The sequence below is a fragment of the Protopterus annectens genome, chromosome 4.part1 (assembly GCF_019279795.1).
Source record: "Protopterus annectens isolate FY-2018-M chromosome 4.part1, PAN1.0, whole genome shotgun sequence".
Lineage (NCBI taxonomy): Eukaryota > Metazoa > Chordata > Ceratodontiformes > Protopteridae > Protopterus > Protopterus annectens.
This window is the reverse complement of record NC_056734.1, coordinates 5,851,473-5,861,268: the sequence shown is the minus strand read 5'-3', so window position 1 is coordinate 5,861,268 and position 9,796 is coordinate 5,851,473. Positions and strand designations below refer to the sequence as shown.

Below are 9,796 nucleotides of genomic sequence, written 5' to 3'. Positions count from 1 at the left end.
CAGATAGCATATCGCTTCACCACTCTAAATAGTAAAACCTATATTTTCTTCTCTTATGCTGGTAACCAGGGTTGAAGAACAGGCCTGAGCAACTGGAAGGCCTTTTCAGTAGTAGAAGACTGTGCATTTGGAGGTCTAATCCCTTCCACAGGGAAAGAGTTTAAGTCCTTCCATGTGGCTTGACCTGTGTTAGCAGTCAGGTAAAATCAAATGCCTTTCATTTGTGAAAAAAATACATGCATGCATGCATGCATAGCACAAATAGTGTGTGCAATGACAAAAAAGTTATTTCACATGATATGTCAACTAAGAAGGTAGGATTCTGGAGTGACATGAATGGTAACCACTTGCCCACTAATGCCAAATATCCCAGCAAAAGTATAGTCTAGATAATTACGCTTGCCAAAGAATGCCGTAAGATATCATTTAAGGAATCATTTCCTGGGAGAAGTCCCTGCACTACAAAGTGAAATATACAGTGTCAGTAAAGCTCTGAACTAGGGTAAAAACTTTTGAAGTAAAAATAAAAGATTGTACAAGTAAGAGGGACCAGGAGAATGCCAGCCCAAGACAATAACTAGAAATAGGTATTACACTTGCCCTTGAAATGAAATACAGATCTTAAAGAAGGAGCTTATCTGCTGTAAAAGTTGCAACATTTCTAAATATTTATATAAAAACAGAATTTTCTGAACCTGCAAACTTTTCATTGGTAACCCTTCAAATATCATAAATCAAAAACTACCAAAAATCCCGTTACCTGCATGACTATGACAGCACAGCTATATTGTAAACAGACTACACATATAATAAATGACGGACTATTAGAAACAAAAATGTTTTACTGTGGGTTGAAATGTATATGACATGACTAAACTATAAAGACGTTATTTATACACAAAGTGCTTTATTAATCAGACAGTTAAACCTTATTGCTGCAACTCCAATGACTATATTTAGAGACTTATCGATAACATTTGAAGACTAAGCATGTGACATTTTCTGCAGTGATATGGAACATGGCTCCATGACTAATGTTTAGTTCTTTTGGGATTAGCACTCATAACTGTTATTATAAAAGAATAGTGGTTGAAATGGTTATGCAAACTCTTCATCAGAACTTGAAACAAAAATAACATACAAAATCTGAAGTGTTGGGGTCTATAATCATCATCATAATCATCAACCCCTTTATTCTCATTTTCTGCGTGGGGTCAGTGTGTCATGTCACTTGTAGCCATCTCACTCAGTTCAATGCCACTCTCCTATCTTCTTCAACAGTTATGCCTGACTGTTGCAGGTCTTCTCTCACACAGTCCATCAGTCTCTTTGTTGGGCATCCTCTTTTTCTCTTGCCTTCTTCCTGTCTGCCCCACATTCTCTTCACCAGATTCCTTATGCTTTCCTGGACATGTGCCTGAACCACTGTAATCTGTTCTCTTTGACCTTCTCTGTGAATGTTGCTACTTTGGCCTATGCTCTGATGTGCTCATTTCTTCATCTGTCCCACAGTGTGCATCTTACTACCCATCTCAGGCACTTCATTTTCATCATCTCTAGCTTCCTCAGCTGCTCTGCTTTTACTGCCCAGGTTTCTGTATCATACATAGTATTGGTTGCACCATTGTTTTGTACATCTTACTTTTCAGCCTCTTTGGTGTTCTTCTGTCATACACAATCCTAGAGATTATGTGCCATTTGGCTGCAGCCCCTTGATTCTGGCTTTCACCTCTTCATTCAGACTTCCCTTCTCCTCAACCACCACTGCCAGATAATTAAAGCTGATAACATGTTCCACTATTTTCCCTCCTATCTCAATTATCAGCTTATTTTGACTCCCCCATTTGCTGCCATTACAACTGTCTTATCTGTACTCAGTTTTACCCCATGTGCCTTCAGTTTTGCATTCCATTCTCCTAAGCTTTGCTGAAATTTCTGCTCAGTCGGCCTGTATGCCACATCATCTGCATACAGCAATGTTATTGATCTGTCCACTCCAAAGTGTTTGCTGATGTTGTACATCATCATTATGAACAGCAGTTGGCTCAGAGCTGAACCATGATGCACACCCACTCCCACTGGTAAACCCTTTATGAGACAGAACACTGTTCATACTTTAGTCATTTGATGCTTATACATAATCTGCATTAATTCTATCAATGTTCCTGGGACTTCAAACCACCATATGATTGCCCAAAACAGCTTTTTTTGAGTCCTTGTACCTGTTTTCTCCAAGTGTAGAAATACCCGGTTTGACTCTTTCCTCATCTCTAGATTTTCTCAAATGTCTGTCTCACTGCAAACATTGGTCAGTTATGCTGCATCCTGATCTGAATCCAAACTGCTCATCTCCCATCTTACTTTCTGTGACAGCAGAGAAATACTGTCACTCCAGCTATCTGGACTTTTGTAAATAGTTATATGTCACTTGAAAATATCAATATGATTTATACAAAAATGTCAGGATGGCCGAGTGGTCTAAGGCGCCAGACTCAAAAAGAGCAAGCTCCTTCCATAAACATGGGTATTCTGGTCTCCAAATGGAGGCGTGGGTTCAAATCCCACTTCTAACAGTATATTTTTGTTGGGAGGGTGGCCTAATCATTAAGGTGTTTGCCTTACATACACAAGGTGCAGGGTTTGAGTCTCACAAGGGATAATTGTCTAGGCTTAAAATGGCTCTCAAGGTCAATTAGCCTAGTACTAACCTATGAAATGTGACACTGCCAGCCCAGCTATCCAGAATTTTGTAAATAATCATGTGTCATTTGTGAATATTAATATGATTCTTATGCTTGTCTTACAAATGTAAGAGAACTATATGTTATGTGTATATTAAACTACTGGTGCAGAAGTGTGTGTAAAGTACTAAGGCTAAAATGTAACCACAGTGTACCTTGCTGGAAAGGAACAGAAATGTATATAAACTATATACCTCTGCAAATATATGTTTTAATAGTAGAATTTAGAACACACATATTTACTTGTAAAATTTCAAGAAAATAAGTGGAAATTGTTTTACAATTGTGTTATCTCTCAGTTTCAGTAAAACAGACACAATGTCTAAAGCTAGAGGTTTTCCTATTGTCTTGAAACAGAAATAATTACTAGGTTTCAAATTTAAACTTGTTTTATTGCTCTGTGACTTCCTAGCAGCTGCACACTTCTGAGAGATATATATTTTTGACACAGAGGTGTTAAATTCTAAGTATCTGTTTAGCCTGGGAACTGAAGGCAGATGACAAAGAGTGATGTCATCCAAGCTAACCCAGCAGTAATGTTGATTATTAATTTAAGAATAATTACATTTTTTCAAACTGTGTGTGAACTAATATTGCTACATATTTAAGTGTGCCAGCTTGCACTGTATCAGAGTTGTATTTACTACTGCTTTTGCTACTTTTCTGAAAAAAAAAAAAAAAGAAAGAAAAAAAAATTCATCTGCTTTTACTGTACTTGTGTTTCTTCCTACTTTATTTTGCTTCTGCATCATCTTAAACGTACTCAATTGTATTTATTACTGCTTGTTGTAACTCATTCTGAGCCTTTTAGTTTAAACATTTGGGTTTCAGACCAGTTGTTTTGCGTTAAGAGGGTTTGTGGTCTGCACTGTAGTGGCAGAACAGGTAGCTTACATCCTTCTAAGTTGGGAACTGCTGATTGAGGGCTCAGTGTCTGTTATTCTAAAAGTGTATTAATTCTGGTTTAAGCACTTGGGCCTTCAGGCCAGTTATTTTACATTAAGAGGGTTTGTGGTCTGCACTCTTGTGGGAGGAGAGGCTGGACTCTGCCCTTCTGAGCTGGGAATTTCTGGTTAAAGGCTTATAGTGCATGCATATCTGAACTGCTTCTTACTGAAATTGGTACACCTTGTTTGCTGTAGCATAGACTAGATCCAGGCCTGCTGAATCTAGCTTTGTTTGTATAACTTGAGCACTAATCCAAGCATTCTTTAAAGTATTCAATTGTATTTATTACTGCTTGGTAGTAACTTGATTAAAGTGTAGCTATCATTCTAAGTCTTTTGGATTAAGCACTTGGGCTTCAGACCAGTTGTTTTACATTAGGAAGGTTTGTGGCATGCACTGTGGTGGCAGGACAGGTAGCTTTCATCCTTCTAAGTTGGGAACTGCTGATTGAGAGGTCAGTGTCTGTTATTCTTAAAGTGTATTAGTTCTGGTTTAAGCACTTGGGCTTCAGGCCAGTTATTTTACATTAAGAAGGTTCATGGTCTGCACTCTTGTGGGAGGAGAGGCTGGACTCTGCCCTTCTGAGCTGGGAATTTTTGGTTAAAGGTTTATAGCGCCTGCATATTTGAACTGTTTCTTACTGAAATTGGTACACCTTGTTTGCTGTAGCATAGACTAGATCCAGGCCTGCTGAATCTAGTTTTGTTTGTATGCTTGTTGTTTGTTTGCTTGTTATTTCCCTGGAACGCTAATTCCACCTAAAATGCGGTTTCTCAGCTCTTCTGTGGATCCCTAGTAATATCTGCATTGCTTACTGTACTTATTTCCTTGTTTCACTTGAAAGAAAGTTACTGTTTGTCATTTTTGCAATTAAGTTACCTGTAACACATTGCACTTAAGTTACCTGGCACTTGCTCACTAAAGCAATTATATAAGTCAGCACTAAAAATTAAAAGCACTACACCCTCACTCCCCATTGGCCCTTGTTTTCAATTATAAAGGAATTCCCAATATTATTCTAGCATGTCCAAAGGTCAGTTGTCAATCTCCTCTCCAGTCCAGCTGGTGAATCTGGGAATCTTGAGGCAATGTTACAACTGCCTCATGTACACAGACAACCCTCTCCTCCTCCCAACAAATTCCAATACATGTGAGAGATGCAACCATATAGCCAAACTGGAGGCTAAGCTCTCTCAACTCAGTACTGGCATAACCAGTCAGGAGGAGAAGGAAACCACACTCACTACAATTCCAGTCTCACATAGACCTACCACGACAGCAAACCAAACACATAATCACACAAAAACATACTCGGAGGCGCTAAATAAAGATCTGCCTAAGCAGCAGAGACCTCCAAAGCAGATGCCCAAGCAACCGCTGCCCCAAAACAAAACACATGCAACACATATCTCACAAAGCCAGTGTGCCGAACAGTCACAGCCCTTACGGCTAAACAACACATCTGATACACTTGTAATAGGTGACTCTATCGTCAGGCACACTGACGTCCCGCTCACTGGGCTGAACAAGGAGAAGGTCACAGTGAGCAGCTTGTCGGGCGCTAGGATCCGCCACATAACACAAGCACTCAGGTCACTCCAAGGCAAGTACAAATATGACTCAGTCATTGTCCATGCTGGTGTGAATGACCTGAGATGTACCTCCCTGGACTACATGAAAAGAGACATAGAGGAGCTCTCTGAGCATGTAGCCCAGGCCGGTATGACCCTGACCTTGAGTAGCATCTTACCCTCACCAAGAATGATGCCACAATATGAAGACAAGATGGTCAATTTCAACAATTGGCTTAAGTACTGGTGTCATTCAAAGGGGATCCAATGCCTGTCAGTCTGGTACGATATGCTCGACAAACCACAATGCTTCGCTAGGGACAGCTTGCACCTGTCACTCCTGGGCTTTCGGATATTAGCAAAGGCTCTTGCTACCCCCATAGTGCCTTTTTTAGGCAAGGCTCAAAAGACAAACCCACCTCCATAGGTATCACAAGGGATAAGAAACTAAGAGTAATGCTACTCAACGCTAGAAGTCTAAACCTCAATATGCACGCACTCGAAACTCTCCTTAGCATGGAGAACATTGATATCTGTGCAGTAACAAAAACCTGGTTCAGGGCTCCCGAGAGCACCCCAGCACTACCAGGTTATACCTCATACCATGCTTTTCGGCCCCAAAACTTGGACCAAACCACAAAAGGAGGGGGAGTATCGATATTCATCAAAGATACCCACACCTCCAGGTTGGTGGCAAAGCACGAAGCATCAGAGACTATCCATGTGCAACTAACAGTGGGTAAAACTGCCTTCCAGTTTATAGCCTGCTACAGACCACCCTCCCAAACCCAGGAACCCCACTCGGCCTTCCTGAGAACACTGGAAAATATGAAGGTCTCTCCAAACACCATTATATTGGGCGACTTCAACTATCCAAACATAGACTGGGAGCATTACTCTACCTCCAACACCCTAGCCCAAAGGTTCCTAGAATTCATAAACTCAAATGCTATGGAACAACTTGTTACCACTCCCACAAGAGGGGAAAACATACTGGACCACCAACATGCGGACTCTATGCGCCAGACCAGAAGTGTATCCCTCACTGGTAAGATCAGACCATAAACTGATCTCACTGGATATTCACATCCCGACCCCACCCCCTACCCAGAAAACCACAGTGAAAAACTTGTCTAAAGCAAATTTCACACTCCTCAAAACTGAGGTGGAATCCTTCAAAGCCCCTGGGCCTGTGGAAAATACGGCCCAGACCACAGAATCCTTTATAAATGCATTCTATGAACACCTTCAGGAATGCATGGATCATGCAATCCCAAATAAAACCAAGACCCAGTCCTCCAAAGGCAGACGTCCTGTCTGGTGGACCCCAGCCATAAACAAACTATACAATAGAAGGAGGAAGCTACTACATGATAGAGCAAAATCCCAAAAAGGGAAGGCATCTCTGATCAGTATTAGCAAAAAACTAAGGGCACTCATAAAATCGTCTAAGGCCAGCTTCGAGAAAAAAAATTGCACAGGACACTAAGGATAATCACAAGGCTTTCTTTAGTTATGTTAGGAACCTGGGTGGGAATTCCCAGATATGCTCAGAATTAGTCCAAAATAACAAAAAGTACACCAAACCCACAGACATTGCCAACATCCTACCTGCCAGGTTCAGCGCAAAGTCCCCCCCTCCCCACCAAAAGGGCAAATATTTATCCCAGCAGAGTGCTGCCCCCCTGACATCTCAGATGCTCAGGTAAGAGCCGCCCTCTCCAAAGCAAAAAACATAGCATCAATGGGGCCAGACGGTGTCCTGGGCTGCATCCTACATGAACTCCAAGAAGAGCTAAACCCAAACATAAAACTACTGTTCAATCTCAGCCTTACTACAGGATATGTACCCAAAGAGTGGCATACAGCAACAGTGGTCCCTCTCCACAAAGGTGGTGCCTCAACGGACCCTGGAAACTATCGCCACATAAGCCTGACTAGCTTGGTCTGCAAAGCTATGGAAAGGATCATCATGGACCTCATAAATAAAGATATTGGGGACCTACAGACACTGGATCCTACCCAGTTCGGCTTTGTTAAGGGCAGATCCTGTCTCTTAAACCTGGTTGACTTCTTTGAAACAGTCACCAAGGCCATTGACGAAGGGAAGGTGGTCCACACAACCTACCTGGACCTCGCAAAAGCCTTCGATACAATACCCCACTCGGGCATTATAGATAAGCTCACCAGCTTAAATATAAACCCCTATGTCACTAGATGGGTTGCAAACTGGCTCAAGGACAGAACCCACATGGTTAGAATTGCTGGAGCCATGTCAGACTCCAAGCCAGTTACAAGTGGCATCCCACAAGGCTCAGTCCTGGGACCTCTCTTGTTCGGTATATATTTCTCGGAGGTACAGGCCAACACAGAAGGACTGTGACTGACCAAGTTCGCTAATGACTGTAAACTGGGTGCCATAATCGACTCTCCAGCCGACACAAGCATCCTCCAAAAGGGCCTCATAGAAACAGACAACTGGTGCCAGAGCCATGGCCTCAAGCTAAACGCCAAAAAGTGTATAGTCATCCCCTTTGGCAAAAACAAAGTGCCCACAAATTACCACATAGGTGGTAATCCATTAAGTACAGAAGAAGTAATTAGGGACCTGGGGACCCAAGTTGATAGCAATCTCTCATTTGACAACCACGTGGCCAAAGTGGTTAGAAAAACATTTTATATAGCCCAACTAATCATGAAGGGATTCACATCTAGATTAGGGGAGGTCATCGTGCCTCTTTACTCATCCCTCATCAGGCCCATAATCCAGTACAATGCCCCTTTTGGGATGTTCCTTACCAAACACCTGCAGCAACTGGAAAGACCCCAAAAGTACCTCACCAAGAGGATCAAAGGGCTCAAACAGATGCCATATGCTGCCCGGTTAAAAAAACTCCAGCTCTACTCAGTGGCATACCGCCTGCTCAGAGGCGACCTGATGTATAAAGCCATGTCCAACCCGGAATTAAGGGACATGCTGCACCTCAAAAAATCCAAATCCCATCGAGCTACACACTCGAGAGACTTGAACCTCAGCACTGAAATAAATAGGACAAGCTGGAGGGACAGATTCATAACCCAGAGGCTCCCTTCACTCTGGAATAAAATCCCAGTCCAGGTTAGGCAGAGTCTCTCATTGACTCTCTTCAAGAGGAATCTTGATGAGTGGATGGGAGATCATAGGTTTACCTCGGTATCACTTCTGTGTCACTGTTAGACAGAGGCACAGTATACTAACCTCGAAAAAGGGCATAGCAAAATTAATTTAAAATGGGTGGTGAAAGCCAAACATACTCTGGCTTGGCTTATAAATGCCCTAGGGCAGATAGCCTAGTATGAACCTATGAACCTATGAACTCTCTCAGAGAATGACTGGGCATTTTGTATCTTGTCTTGGACCTAGAAACATCCATCATCTACATTTGCCTTGCTCTGTAAGTAAGTTATTTAGGGCATAATATCTTTTAGACATAGATAGGAATATAGTAAAGATTAGTTAAGATGTTTTCTGAATTTATTTAAGAGTGTCCTGCAATGTTGTTTTAAAATATTTCCTGTGATTCTGAACTCTGTAGTTACTCTGTTGTTTGAGTATTGTCTTGTTCTTTTATTATTTATTATTAAATATATTTAAAACTTTTAATTGTGGCTGGTTTGTTTAGAGATATTTAAGCTATTAGAATACTTGTTTATGGATTTGGTGAAACTGTACAGGCCACTCCAATACCCTTGCTCTTGGTCACGCTTACCATTTGGATAATAGTAACATTACACAGTAGGATTAGGCACCTTTTATAAGGGCTTTAGCATAGCTGATAAGTAGTGGTCGGTGGCAGTGATAACTAATTTATAGTCTGGGCAGAAGGGGGCATAGCTAGTAAACCTGTGCCAGCCTTCCACAGGAGTGTCTGTATGTTTGTATATAAATAAAATCTCAAAGTGTGTGTGTGTGTGTGTGTGTGTGTGTGTGTGTGTGTGTGTGTGTGTGTGTGTGTGTGTGTGTCAGCTATTTGGGCAGGGACACAAAGCACTGATTGGACAGAGAGGGTGCTGGAGGTTTCGGCGTGACCACTCGGCTGAGATCTTAACCCTATAGCTGTGCCAGCAGGGAATCTTATTGGGGATCTGAAGAAAGAGGCAGAAACCAGTCCCAGACTGATTGTGATCTCTGTGTGCTCTTAAGGGAAATTATACTGTGCTGTGTGTGTACTTGTCATCCTTCCAATGTGTACATCCCTCACTGATGCTAGTGGTGAGGATTACGGCTCCATGGTTACTGGGCCAGTGCAGGGGCATCACATATTAATTAATTGGCAGTGGTAGGATATCCACATCACATATTAATTGGTTGACAGTGGTGAATTACCCACATCACATATTAATTGGCTTGTAGTGGTGTGGGTATTGAATTCCTGTAGCCTGTGTACAGTGGTCACTGAAAGTGTTTGCACTCTCAGTCAGCCATGCAGTGAACATTCAGAGTTCATATCACAATTGTTTTATTTTTTTTTTGTTACGTTAGTTAGTCAGGGACAG

General features: G+C 41.8%; 1 non-coding gene across 1 annotated transcript; it reads left to right on the top strand.

The window, feature by feature from the left end:
* Positions 1 to 2,459: 2,459 nt before the first annotated feature.
* On the top strand, positions 2,460 to 2,573 carry TRNAL-CAA. Its single transcript has 2 exons — positions 2,460 to 2,497; positions 2,528 to 2,573. It is a non-coding gene; the product is annotated as a tRNA-Leu (tRNA).
* The last annotated feature ends 7,223 nt before the right edge of the window (positions 2,574 to 9,796 follow it).